The 13,708-nt window shown below is 49.9% G+C and overlaps 1 protein-coding gene across 7 annotated transcripts in view; it reads left to right on the top strand.

Annotated features, from left to right (window-relative positions):
* Nucleotides 1-5,216: 5,216 nt before the first annotated feature.
* Nucleotides 5,217-13,708, top strand: part of LOC138570837 (serine/arginine repetitive matrix protein 2-like) — a 638,877-nt gene continuing 630,385 nt past the window's right edge. For 5 of the 7 annotated variants that reach the window (XR_011303882.1, XR_011303883.1, XM_069649149.1 and 2 more), the window contains exon 1: nucleotides 5,217-5,330. The gene's annotated coding sequence lies outside the window, so the exon portion shown is untranslated. Of the gene's footprint in view, nucleotides 5,331-5,356; nucleotides 5,850-13,708 lie in introns of those variants that run through there. The other 2 variants (XM_069649150.1, XM_069649153.1) reach the window with 2 other exon arrangements.

Consider the following 13,708-nt stretch of genomic DNA (forward strand, 5'->3'; position numbering starts at 1 on the left):
ACACTGTACTGAGCCCCACCTTCTGTTTCCATGGTGGCGTCCCGCTGTAGGAAGGAAAATCCTTTTCCAAGAGGGGCACCAGGGAAAGAGAAGGTGGGGCTCAGTACAGAGCCCCTCTTCCCTTTCCATGGCAGCCTGCAGAAGGCAAAGTCAGAACCCTCTGACCATATTACCATAAGCACATTTTCTTTCCCCTTTCAAACCTATCCTACTTTCGAATAGCTTCATCACATAGCTGGTCCCAGGTGGACATGGCCACTTTACCACCATTTTTCATCCCTCGCTGTCAAAGCCAGTAGCCAGATTGTCCGGGTCATGACCTTATACTATGACCCGGACAATCTGGCCACTGCCCATGGCCAGAGGCTATTCCTCAGTCACCAAAGGTACATCACTATTTTTTGTACCTACATTATAACACTTTTCAAAAAATAAAACACAGGCACATTTGCAAAACCATGCTTTCAGGTCCTTGCCAATGCTCCTTACACGAGTTTGCTTGAAATCCGCCCATTTTTTTTTTCCAAAAGTGTCAAAATGTATGTACATACAATAGTCATGTAACTTAGCCCCCAAATTGACAAAATCTATTCAGACTTTACATAAACATTCAAGGTTGGGTCTATAATCTATAATCTTTCTGAAAGCTTTTGTCCACATTCTTCAAACAGAAACAAAGTTATAAGTCATCTAAAAATGTTGATACCCCCTCTAATTTAGCCCCCTCTTGAGAAAAGCCCACCAAATGTTACAAAAACATTTATATCGAGATTGAAATTTGTTTTTCAAACTTTTGTGCAGATTTTTCAAATGGCACTACATTTAAAACCCTAACTCTAACCATAAACGCTAACTCTCATCCACCCAAGTCTTTCAGTACCAGGTCTAGAATAGAATTCGACAATTTCATGCAGTTTCAATGAGTGGTGCCAAAGTTATAAGCCATCCGAGAACTACTCCTGAACTTCAGAAGTGTCCCTGAACTTCACAGCACTGTTCGCGAACATCCGGACCGTTCGCTGACTTTTACGGTGAAAAACACCAGTTTTTTGGCTTCTTATGGCCATATCCCATGCCATCCACATCACCCCTCACCTCTCCAGAGATTGTTTGATAAGTTTGACAAGTGTAATGTTGTGTTTTTTTATATGTTTTTACCGCGATGTCTGTGGACATCGGCCGAAGTCCGCAAATCCAACATGGCGGCCGTTTCCAAAAATCTGGTGCACTTCATGCTTTTCTCCATCCAATCAGGGGGCGTGTCCGATGTCCGCCGACATCACGTCACCCTCTGGAACATAGCATTCCACCAGCCTCAGACTGTTGTCTCACAGGACGACATCGCGAGAAGATTCCCCAAGCTGTGCACGGGACTAGGGAAACTCAACGGCCCCCCCATCAAACGGCACATCGACCCTCAGGTGCGATCAGTGCCACAACACCCCAGAAGAGTCGGGTTCCACCTTCAGGAGGCAGTATCAGAGGCGCTCCAACAACTGCTCTCCGATGGCATCATAGAACCGGCGACGGGGCCGACTCCATGGGTTTCCCCCCTCGTGGTGGTACCCAAAGAAGGGTGAAAGATTTGGTTGTGTGTGGACATGAGGGTGGCCAATACAGCGATACAACGGGAGAGACACCTGGGACCATGTATTGAGGACATGATTGTGCAGTTAAACAGCGCCCAGATGTTCTCCAAGCTAGACCTGATCCAAGGATACCATCAGCTGGAGCTCCATCCTGACTCCAGAGCCATCACGACGTTCGCAACGCACGATGGACTCTTCAGATACCGGAGACTAAACTTCGGAATTTCGTCCACCGCAGAGATCTTCCAGGAAACGATACGTCAAATAATCAGACCTATAAAGGAAGCTCTGAATTATAGCGACGATATACTCGTTTTTGGATCATCCAAGGAGGCCCACGACACGGCACTGCACAACACCTGTGAAGCCCTTCAAAAGGCAGGTCTCACACTCAATATCACCAAATGCAGTTTCAGTAAAACGAAGCTCAAATTTTTCAGACATATCTTCTCCAGGGAAGGCATGATGCCTGATCCTGACAAGGTCGACACGATTACCAACCTCAGGGAACCCCTACAGGTCGCGGACGTCCGCTCTTTTCTCGGCATGGCGGGTTACTGTGCGAGGTACATACCCCACTACGCCTCCCTTACAGACCCTTTGAGAAAGTTGCTGCAGAAGGAGTCATCTTTCGAATGGACCCCGGCATGTCAACAAGCCTTCACCAACATCAAGCAGGCCCTCACGGAAGCCCACCGCCTCGCATACTTCAACCCATCGTGGCACACCGAGGTGGTGGTGGATGCCAGCCCGGTCGGCCTCGGAGCCATCTTGGCACAAACCAGTGGCGCAGACATCAATCCCAGGCATGTGGTCGCCTATGCAAGCAGGGTGCTGTCAACGCCAGAGCTAGCCTATTTCCAAGCCGAGAAGGAGAGCTTGGCGGCGGTCTGGGCGTGTGAACATTTTCACAACTTTATCATCGGGAAGAGGTTCACTCTGATCACCGATCACCAGGCACTTCTATCCCTATTTGGCAACCCGCATACCAAGATGCCACCGAGGATCGAACGGTCGGGCATCCGCCTCCAAGAATACGACTATCACATTGTACACCGCCCTGGAGGTGACCTCAATCCCGCTGACTATTTGTCACGACACCCTGTTGGAGCCCCGCTCGCCCGGAAGGGCGATGTTGCCTATGTACAATATGTGGCATCCCACTCATTGCCACCAGTGTTATCCCTTGAAAGGGTCGCCGCCGCGTCCGCCGCCGACCCAACGACAGCCCTGGCTATCAGCCTAACGACGACCAGCAAATGGAAGGATCATCACAGAGCAATGTTAGCCCATCCAGGAGTGAACAAACAGGAGATTGAGCGGCTAGCTAGGGTGCAGAGTGAACTTGCCGTGAAAGACAACAACATTCTACTAAGGGGGTGCAGGATTGTCATTCCCGCCACGCTTAGAAGCGAGGTGGTCAGCACCGCCCATGAAGGCCACAGAGGGGCTGAAAACACGAAGAAGCAGCTGAGGTGCCATGTGTGGTTCCCCTTCCTGGATGCCGCCGTCGTTGAGTGGGTAAGGAACTGCCATGCCTGTCAGTGTACAGCCCCTGCCGAACGTCCACCCCCACTACAACACACTCAGATACCTGACCGCCCCTGGGAACGAATAGCCATGGATTTCTATGGGCCTACAGAAGCAGGTGATTACCTCCTACTCTTTATAGATGAACATTCGACATTTCCTATGGTCAAAGTAGTTACCACCACAGCGTTTCCCCAGGTAGCAGCGGCGATAGAGGAAGTATTTAGCGAGTGGGGGATCCCCAAATGTGTCAAGTCTGATAATGGACCACCGTTCTGTGGGCACGAGTTTGGAACACTGGCGGAGCACCTGGGTTTCAGACACATGAAGATAACTCCTCGCCACCCACAAGCGAACGGAATGGCCGAGCGCTTCATGGCGTCGATTAAGAAGAAAATACAGAGAGCCTGGCTTGAAGCAGTCAACACACATCAGGCATTATGTCGCCTCTTAAGAGACTACCGGAACACTCCCCATGAGGCTACAAACAAGACACCGGCCAAGCTCATGTTCCGCTACGATGTGCGGACCCGCATTCCGCAGAACCCGTCGAGTGCAGTGCCGGTTGTCAGGGACCTGCTCCAAAGGGATGCTGAGGCAAAAGAGAACGCGAGGCGCAGTACTGATGCGCGGCGCGGAGCGGTGACACAAGAATTCCACATAGGAGATGAAGTCCTAGTCCAACAGCCAACAACCAGGAAGACAGATCCGCGGTTTGCCCCAAGTCCCATGCGGGTAGTCGCAGTGAAAGGCACGATGGTGACAGCTGAAGATCAGAACAGAGCTGTCACCAGGAACTGTCAACAATTCAGACATTATGTTAAGAGAGAAGGCACAGAAATACCACAGAGGTCCGTTTCCCCAGAACCACGGATGCAGCGGGACGACCTGTGGACCCCTCCGGAGGGAGATCCTGGAGGGACGAGTCAGAGAGTGGAAGCTCAAGATGTTCCAGAGCCCGTTGCTCAAGGTGAGAGGCCACGATGAATCATCAGGAAACCGATGAGACTTGTTGAAGAGTGTTAATTTGATGCTTGGACATATTGCTCGGGGGTAGTGTTACCTGGGGGTTAAGGGGTTAAGACTCTCGGCCCCCTCCGTTGGGGAGGCGGAGTCTGATGAGGGAGAAAGGGGTTCTGGGGAATGTGCGCGAGAGGCGACACGTTGTAAAAGGGAATAAAGACGTTCCTCTAATCCCTCCGTGTGTGCGTCCTTCATTAGGCCTAGATCCATGGGCAACAGTCAGCAGACCCAACAGGTAAAAAATTAGTGATATCTGGCTCCACGGAGCGGAGCCAGATATCACTAATTTTTTTTACCTACATTTTACCTGTTTTTAAAAAAACTAATGGATGGATTTTCACCAAATGTACAAAAGCACGCTTTCGGGACCAAGCTGCCTGTGTACAAGCGCGGTATGAAAAAAAATATCAATTCAATTCAATTCCTGCTGCAAATTTGGTGAAAATTCATCCAGCAGTTTGGGCTGTAGGCGCGAGCAAAGTTTTTTCCATTTAGTCTATGGAAAAATAAAAGATTTTGGGACTCCCCCTATAACTTTGTACCCCCTTGACGAAAACTCACCAAACTTTCAATAAAAATTCAGAGTGGGACATATACTTTTTTTTTGCAAAGTTTGGTGAGGATTCGTCCAGGGAGGGCGAAGTTATAAGCCGCCCAAATAGTGCTCTTCCTACGGGTTTAGCAACTTAACCATAACTACACGGCCTACTGCAGGCTGTGTAATAAACACACACACACATCCATCAAACTAACAGTAGTGGTAGCAGTTACATAAAAACAGTAAATTCTGAAGGATTTTTAGAGAGAAAAATAAAGTAAACACACAATTCAGAAAACACAAACACATTTAAAATATGCACTGCTATGAAAACAAATATAATTGTGTCAGGTCCCTCCTTACTGCTACAATTTATAGCCGCACAGAGGATGACAAAGTTTTGGCTCCAAAAGGCTGGCCTGGAAGGTATAGTAAAGGGAGGGATTCCAAGGTGTTTGTTTCCACCAACATGGCGGCAACGACTAGCACAGTCTTTGATAGAATGCTGGCTTTCCAGTTGGTTTCGTAGTTGAAATAAAAAAAGTATCGTTTAAGCACGTGATAAGGGCACGTTCATAGGTCCGTTCCTTTAGTGGGATTTCCAGTGGCTGATATCTTCATCTTTGTTAACAGTGATCACGTTGATCCGGGTAAGTCTTAAATCGAAGTGTTTTTAAGTGGATATTTTGATAGCGGATGCAAGGAGGGGTAGCGAGATTTCGTAAAATGACAGTGGTGTATTTTGTTGGCCGTCATCTGTTCTCTATGATTAACGAAGCGATATACAGGCGGCTGTAGTCCCGCCATTGGAAGGCGAACGAGTAGATTTTGTTCTGATTAAGCAGGAGTGTAATCGGGAGAATATGTCCTCGGCTCTGGTTGATGACACAGTTCATGTCAACTCTGACCAATCTAAAACGAAACGACCTCCGTTGCCTTGATGACATCATTTTTCTCTCCTGCAAATAAGAAGACGGATACAACTGATGCCACAGTTGGGCTGGTTGCAGAGCGCGCGTTCTTGTATCGTCTTTTTACTTACGCTGTCCATTTGAACAGCACGTTTTCCGAACTGAAGATGACATCATTTAATGTGTAAAATGATGCGCATGGTGTCGCAAACCGTTCTTTTGATGAAATTCCCAATTTGGCAGAGAACTACGATAGAGGTAATTGTTGTTATATTGTCACGTTTTTATATCCCTTCAATTCAGATTTCGCCCACTTCAAAGTGTCAAGATAATTGTTTTATACCATCTTCATTTGTATTCAGTTTATGCAACTTGGAAAGCCATTCGGGCATTTGACGTACGATTGCAGGCCCAAATCGTATACTGTAATGTCGTGAATAATGTATAGGTCTCTGAACTCCACCCGCACACCCAACAAGATAGTATAGTGTCTGTTACATGATATCACCAAAGTTTGTAGCGATCCACAGAAACCTGTGCAAGCAGATGTAATTATTAGGCCTACTTGTTGGTACTCGAGCATGATCTGTCCTGCCTTAATTTAGAGTGCACCTGTAAGTGGCTGAACCGTGGCACCATCTGTGAATCAGTCACTTAATCAACTAATCATTGGTCTTGCTTTGCCGTTTGGAGTGTTGTATATTATGGCATTTATTCAGCATAGACCTAGCTTTGAGAAGCAACGGAACGCTTTTCAGTACAGATGCATAACCGAGAGCTTTACAGAGGTATACAGCATAACCCCTGCATTTGTCCATTTGCCCTCATCGCCAATTAGCCCTCTTTCGCTCGTTCCTTCGCTGCACCTTGTTTCTTTATACGCAATGAATTGGCATGAGACGGTATTTCAAATGGAAAACTTGGCCGCAGTTTTATTTCCATAATAGAATTATTGTACACATTGTGAACTCCAGTCTGTAAGTGTGGCACTTGCTCCGTGTCCGACCTCTCCTGCTTCCCCCTATACCTTTTTGTATAGTTTCCATAGTAGGCCCAACTCTCCCAACCCTTTGTGCCTGAGCCTATCCTGCCCACGCTGGTGTCCGTGGGTGGGGAGAGCGCCGTTTCTTTTTGGGGGAAGCTGAGCCTTAGTTGTTACCACCAGACGCCCCCAAGAGGCGCTGGTCCGGAAGAGCGATGACCCATTCCGGTTTCCTTCTGGCTCATCCGGAGTCTGTCATTTGTGCTTGGTGGCCCAAACACTGCACGCCACTAGCTGGGTTACCGCCCACTGTTGCTCCCCTTCCTCTTGTCTCCTCTCTACAGCTCCAACAATTTGGTACATATGTTCCAGAAAAAGAGTTACATTCCCGTTGCAGACAGATGCACACCTCCTCCCCCTCCTTTCAGAGGGCTGTCCGTGGTAGCAGGGGGGAGGGGTAAGCTTTCCCCACTCGGGCGCGGCGCATCTGGGCCTCAGACCGCTGCTCTCACGCAGGCAGCCGGTGCTCTGGTGCCTGCACCCGGTCCTAGATTTTCACCTGGGCGGCCCGGGTAGCCGAGGTAAGAGCATCCGCTGTCGCAGACTTCGCCGCTCCTCGCCTTCTCGCAGACCCTTTGTCGCGGCTGCCGACGTTCCTGGGCTCCTGCCCCGCCTTCCACTGCACAGCTGATCCGCTCACTGGAGACACAGCTGCTTCACACCAGCGCCGCGCTGTGAGATCCAAAACTGCTAGGCAATCCCTCCTAAAGGCACAGCAACTAAATCCTCCAACGAGCTGAAACAAAATCCCTCACACGTCACGGCGTGTCTGCAGGGTCCTACTGCAGAAGCTGGATGACTCTGCTGTAGGACCCTGCTCGTTATAAAGGGGCTCACCCCGCCCCTTTCCTTTGTTTTGCCCTTCGATGGCTTCGGGGTGTTTTGGCGCCGTTCCGCCCCCGTACCCTCCCCTTTCCCAGGGGGAGGGGGGAAAGTTGGTAGAGGACCCTGCAGCGGTTATCATGCTGCCGCCTCCATTTTTCTTTTGTGCCTTTCTGTCGTCAGCGGCAGTTCATTGTAGGAGCGTGGTGGCAAGTCTGATGCTGATGGGGAGGAGGTTCTGTAGTTTTAAGGCAAAGGCGGCGTAGGCAGAGAAGGCTTGTTTTGTGGACCTTTTGCTTTTTGCAGTGGTGGATTTCAAGTCTGCACGTGTCCTGGCCTCTGGTGGCGCGCTGTCTGCCAGAGACACTTAGTTTCTCTGCAAGGTTGCTGGGTGATTTGAGGGCGACTGCCTTATAGATGAAACAGCAAGACTTGAAGGAGATTTGTGGGAGCCAGTGAAGGTCGATGAGGGCTGGGGTGATGTGGTCGTATCTGCGTAGACCCTTGATGTGGCATGCAGCCGTGTGCTTTGGGGACAGGCTACATGTTGTGGGTGATCTCCAGCGTTTGTGTTTAAGCCCACCAGATCACCACCCTGATTAAAACAAGCGTGTGGATCTGTCCAAGTGACCTTAGCTCGCCTGCGGTTGCTGTGGGAACTTGGCAAGGCACACTTTCCCAGAGTGATGTTGGACAATGTAAATACAGAACAAACTGTTGGTTCAAATTAAATGATGACCACTCAAGGGTATAGTTCCAGATGTACTTAATTTAAAGCTGCAGATAACCAAGACCGTGTATGTATAGCATTTACATGCTTCTGCGAAGGAGATGGCTCTACACATACTAGAGCCTGCACATACAAAGAAGTCTTCAACTGGATGGATGCCAACAACCTGAAAATCAACCCAGGAAAGATGGAAATCATATCCACAGACCAAGAGAATGAAACTACCATCCCATGGCCCACGGAAATGGGAAACGCACCAACACCATCGAAGGTAGTAAAAAATCTGGGAGTCGTAATGGACAACACCCTAACCCTGGAACCACAAATAAATGCAACAGTGAAGAGATGCTATTTCCTCCTCCACACGGCGAGAAGAATTCTACCTTTCCTCTCCTTCACGCACAAAACACTATCGTCGCCCTAATCATGTCAAAAATCGACTACGCAAACAGCCTCTACCTCGGAATACCTCCTGAAGAAACTGCAACGGATCCAAAATGCAGCAGCAAGACTACTCCTCAAACTATCCAGAAGAGAACACATCACTCCAGCGCTAAAAACGCTACACTGGCTCCCAGTAAAACATCGCATCACCTTCAAAACATTGTGCATAACGCACAGGGCAATCAGCGGACAAGGAGCAGAATTCCTTCAAAAGAAAATAACAGTCTACAAGCCAACGAGACCCCTCCGATCAAGCAACGAAATCCGCCTGGAACTCAAACCATACCTTAAGAAAAAACTTGGAGGCACCTCCTTCTACCACTTAGCCGCAAAAACCTGGAACAACATCCCAAAGAAATAAGAAACACTGAAGATCACCTAAAATTCAGGAAATCGTGGTGCGATCCATATAAGGACCCCCCTTGTGTATGCCGAATAATTCTCTCCCAGGTTCGTGCCTTTCCATTTCCGTATGACCACCCCCAACCTTTCTTTAGTCAGGTGAGTCTCCTGTAACAATGCGACATCAACTCACAACCTCTTCAAATTCATCATTACCTTGTTGCGTTTGATGTAAGAATTCAATCCCCTACATTCCACGTCACTATCTTTAAGTCTTATCCCACACCTACCCTCCCCCCTCCCTTTTCTCATATTCTCCCCACCTGGCATGTATATGCGGACCTGTGTTTCGTTTTCCCAAAACAGCTTGTGATCGCAGACTACCCTCCACACCCCAACTGCCCCCCCCCTCCCTCTAGCTCGTCCCCCCCGAACTCCCAAAACAAATGCCCAGCTCCATCCCTGGATCTCAGGCTCCCCTGTATCTAGCCCCTTTCTACAGTTCACACCGATACCCGGAACCCAATGGGGTGATACTAATCTACTAATATCCTAACTACTAGCCTAAGCTACTGGGGGTACTAACGTGCACCCACTGTTGTCCTGCGTCAATTCACATTCACTGCTCTGCTCTTCTAGAGGTTGGCCCGTTGGGGTCCATTTTGCATCTGTCGCATGATCCCAACAATCAATACACAATATTCAGCTATGCTAGAAATCAGCAGGGTTAAGATTATGATGTGTCATAGGGACCTCTAATGTTCACCCATCATTTCTGTTCTCCGCCAGGTTGTCTGCGTTTGCCGGGCAGTTCTGTGCATCCATCCATGCTGTCACCTCCACCGGGGTGTCAAAGAAAAGCACCTTGCTGTTGTGTATTACTTTCAGCGTCGCTGGGTACAGTAGCATGTATTTGTACCCAGCATCACGCAATTTCCTTTTCACTGACACATAGCTCAACCATTGGCTTTGTTCAAAAAAGGTATAGTCGGGATAAGCCGTGATGGTAGCGGACCCTCTGCTGATCAGCCCACCCTTCTGGAAATAGTCAAGGATCTTCTCTCTATAGTTCAGGATCTTGGCAATCAACGGTTTAGGGGGGGCCACTGGTTTCGGCCGTCTGGTCTGGGCTCAGTGCGCTCTTTCTACTGCGAATCCCTGAGAGAGTGCACCAGCTCCAATTTCCTGCAGCAGCATGTTTTCTATATAGTTAGTAGGGTCTGAGTCCTCCATTCCCTCAGGTAGGCTAACAATGCGGAGGTTGTTCCTTCGCGCCCTCCCTTTGCCTCCTCAGCCCTATTTTCCAGGTTATGCACTGGTTGATAATGCCAGGGAAGTCGCAACACTGACAATGCTGGTATTTGTGTTGGTTGCCACCTCCTTTTCCAATGCCCCCGTGCGTTCAGTTTCCTGACATCTTGCTGCAGGAGATTCGTGTCCACACAAACAGCGTACATTTTCTGTTCCAGCGAGGACCGAAGTTAGGCAATTGATGCGTCCATTCTACTCGCCCAAGATGTCTTCAACTCAGCTATGGCGTCCAAGATCAGATGATCCTCACGTGGCAGGGTCTCCGTAGCCTGTGTTTCATGTTTTTTAGTTTTGGCTGCATCGTGCGTGGGACCAGCCTTGGCGAATTCCTCCAGCGTGGGCTGTTTGCTTTTATTTTTATTTACCTTGCTCGCCATGCCCTCCTCCGTCACGTGTATGTCTCGCCCAGGGACGCCTCAGGACAGCAGGTCGATGTGGCTAGCTTATGGGTATGCCCCTCCTGTCCGTGGCCAATGCCCTCCAGTCTCGTGCATCTGCATGTTGATTATGGCCATGCCACAGTCATTGGTCGTGCCAAGCACCTCAGGACAGGTCGCAGGATCTGTGGTATAGTCACCCCTACTACGGTTCGTATGATCCGGGACCCCTTCCTCATGCAAGTGGCACTGCCACCGAGAATAGATTTATCCGGGACCTTCAGCATCCATCAAAGTCCAGAACCACTCCCAGGGGACCAATATGAGTCAGGGGGTGTTGTAGTGTGGGCCTGGCCCTACAAACGAGAAGGATTCTTGTGTGCACACTTGCTCATTGAGGGTACTTGGTTCCATATGCCAATGTGAGTCCCACTGTCTGAGTGGGGATCCAACATTATGAAATTCCGGCGTTGCCGCTGGATCAAGGACAGCTAGCAGCCCTGTGTTCAGCCGTGGGTACTTTGGCATGGGCAGCCACAAGCCTGTTTCACATGTTCCATGTGTCAAGTGCCCAGTACTCCCTGTTCTTCTGGCCACCCACTAGGCAATTCACACACTCTGTGTAGCTGCTGTCCTGCAGTTAGTGCTTCTAGTGCACAACGGGACCCATTGTGCCCATCCCTAGCTGGGCACGCTAATGGATAAAGTGGGCGCTTTGCTTCCTATACTGCCAGCCTTGCCTCTGTGGTGCTCGTTCACGGTGTAGTGCAGAAGCGCCTGAGACGGCACCCTGCGTTGTGTTCTCGAGCTAATCGGTTGTAATAGTCAGCTCGGTGCACTCCGAACTTGATACATATGTATCCTTGCTGGTGCCGGCTCGGTGTCAGTTCGGGGCTAGAAACTTATGAACAGCAGCTCGTCCGCACCAACGCCTGCTGCTGAGGCCACTTTGTATCTCGTTCCATCCCAGGAACTTGCGTCCGACTCTCACTGCAGGCCGATTCTCAGGTCGTACAGGCACTCCAGGTGCAGATTCCAAAGTTGATGTTCCCAGCGGGCCGTGTATCCATTAAGAACCAAAAAAGAGTATTCAGCATGATTTGAGCTCACAGCGCACTCGGCCGACACTGCCCTCTGCTACAGGCACCCCCACTGCACACTTTGCAGGACGTTCCTCGACACCCACTCCGCCCAAGTCCTTTTGTCTTTTCACCGTCGGGCAGCAGCCATCTTCCTCACCGCCACAAACAAACTGAGGGATCTTCACCCACTCCTAATATCACTGGCACTTCTCTGAGCAGTGCCACAATGTATCTTGACTTGCCCAAAGACCTCCGACGCACCATCCTCCAGTTTCAGGACTTTTGTATCCGTTCCAATGCAGTTTCTAGCAGGATGGTGCAAGGATCAGCAGGAGCTCTTAGTGAAAGCCCATCCGCCTACATGCCTCCTTAGCCACGGCCCCTTTTTCACATCCCTCTTTATGTCTTGGAGGGCCTCTGCGAGGTCCTCCCTTATCTTGTCTATTTGCCTTCGGACCATCTGATATTTTGTCTCAGAAATCCATGAAGTATTGCTTTTGGACCATTGTGGTGACCTTGGGAGTCCTGCAAGTGAGGGTCGCCTTTTTTCAGGCTGGTCTAGAACTGTTCTTAATTGCAGGTGGCTCATCTCCCAGACCCACATCTTTTGAAGATTGCTGTCCTTTTTGGCCACTATTTGTAGGCAAGGAGGGCTCTTTCCCTCTCGTTTTGTCATAATGGGTGGTCTCTCCCCCATCCCCCTTCTGAGGGTCGGTTTCCCCAGTGGATGTCCTTCCTGCTCTTCTCCCCCTTGTCCCTGCGGGTGTGTTCTCTGCTTTGTTTGATGGTGGGAGTGCTTCCCACCACGTTTAGCTGGGGGTGGGTTCGTTGTAGCGTTACACGCTTGTTGCCGGGCCTGGTCGAGGCTCCGCTCTCGCCCCACTTGTGGCGTGGGTGTGCACCTTCACAGTGCCCCTGCACAGCCTCCTTCCTCCCTTGTTTCCAGTGGGCTCTATTAACCTTGCTCACCAGTTTAGGTAGTTACGTGTGGCGCCAATATTGTAGAATTGCCCTGGACACCCTCCCTGGTCCTTACCCCACTGGGCAATTGTTTTATCCCTCATAAGCGTCTTTCCTGGCTTTAGGAAAGTCCTCCCGTATTGTGCCGGGTGCAGGCTTTCCACCTAAACGTGCCGGGTGCTCCGTCCATCCTAGGTCTGCCTTCTCTTGGTCTTTCCACGGACGGCCTTGTCTTTCAAGGGGCCTCCCGGGGAGTCTGACGTATGTCTTCCGTCTGCTCTTCATTTTTTATTTTAATCTGAGTCAGTTGTCTGGGAAGGCAGGAAGTAAGGAAGGGTCCTGAAACTTCACTGTCCTTTGTCTGTAGGTGTGCCTGGCTGAAACCAGTTCTAACTGGTTGGCTGGCTGTCCTGGCGAGGATTTTTAAACTACAGGCAGAGTTGACCATTAGAACAAGGAATCCAAAGCAGAAGACGAGCAGAGACGCCAGCAGCACCTTCAAGAATCGCAAAGTACTGGTGAAGCCCTGCAGCTGTGCTGATCCCGTTTTCATCTGGACTCAGCCAAGGATGACTTCCTCCCTTAGGCTGGTGGGACCAACGAGCCTCAAGACCTTCATTTTGGACCATACTCCCCATCCCCCTGACATCCCATGACGTTCCTGGGGTGCAGACCACCAATACCTGGGGTGTCTGGACCATTTACGAGTGCATCGTCATGTGAAACTCGAACCTCGCTGAAACTTTGCAGGGATCCATGTGGACCGAAAGAAGGAGGAATTCACCAAAAGTCCCCTCACAAGAGTTCAGGACTGAGTAATCAAACGGAGAATCCAACCTGCGATATTAGTTTCTTCTTGCCACTAAGAAAAAGGTGCCAAAACCACAAAGAGCTGCTGGAGTGAGCTCAATCCTTTGCTGCTGACCCTTTCTCCTGAGTGCTGCCGCAGAAGCCCACCTTTCGTCACCACGACCAAGGAGAAGGAATTGGGATCTGTATTGTTGCAT

This window comes from Ambystoma mexicanum, chromosome 1p (assembly GCF_040938575.1).
Source record: "Ambystoma mexicanum isolate Mex_15411 chromosome 1p, UKY_AmexF1_1, whole genome shotgun sequence".
Classification (NCBI taxonomy): Eukaryota; Metazoa; Chordata; class Amphibia; order Caudata; family Ambystomatidae; genus Ambystoma; species Ambystoma mexicanum.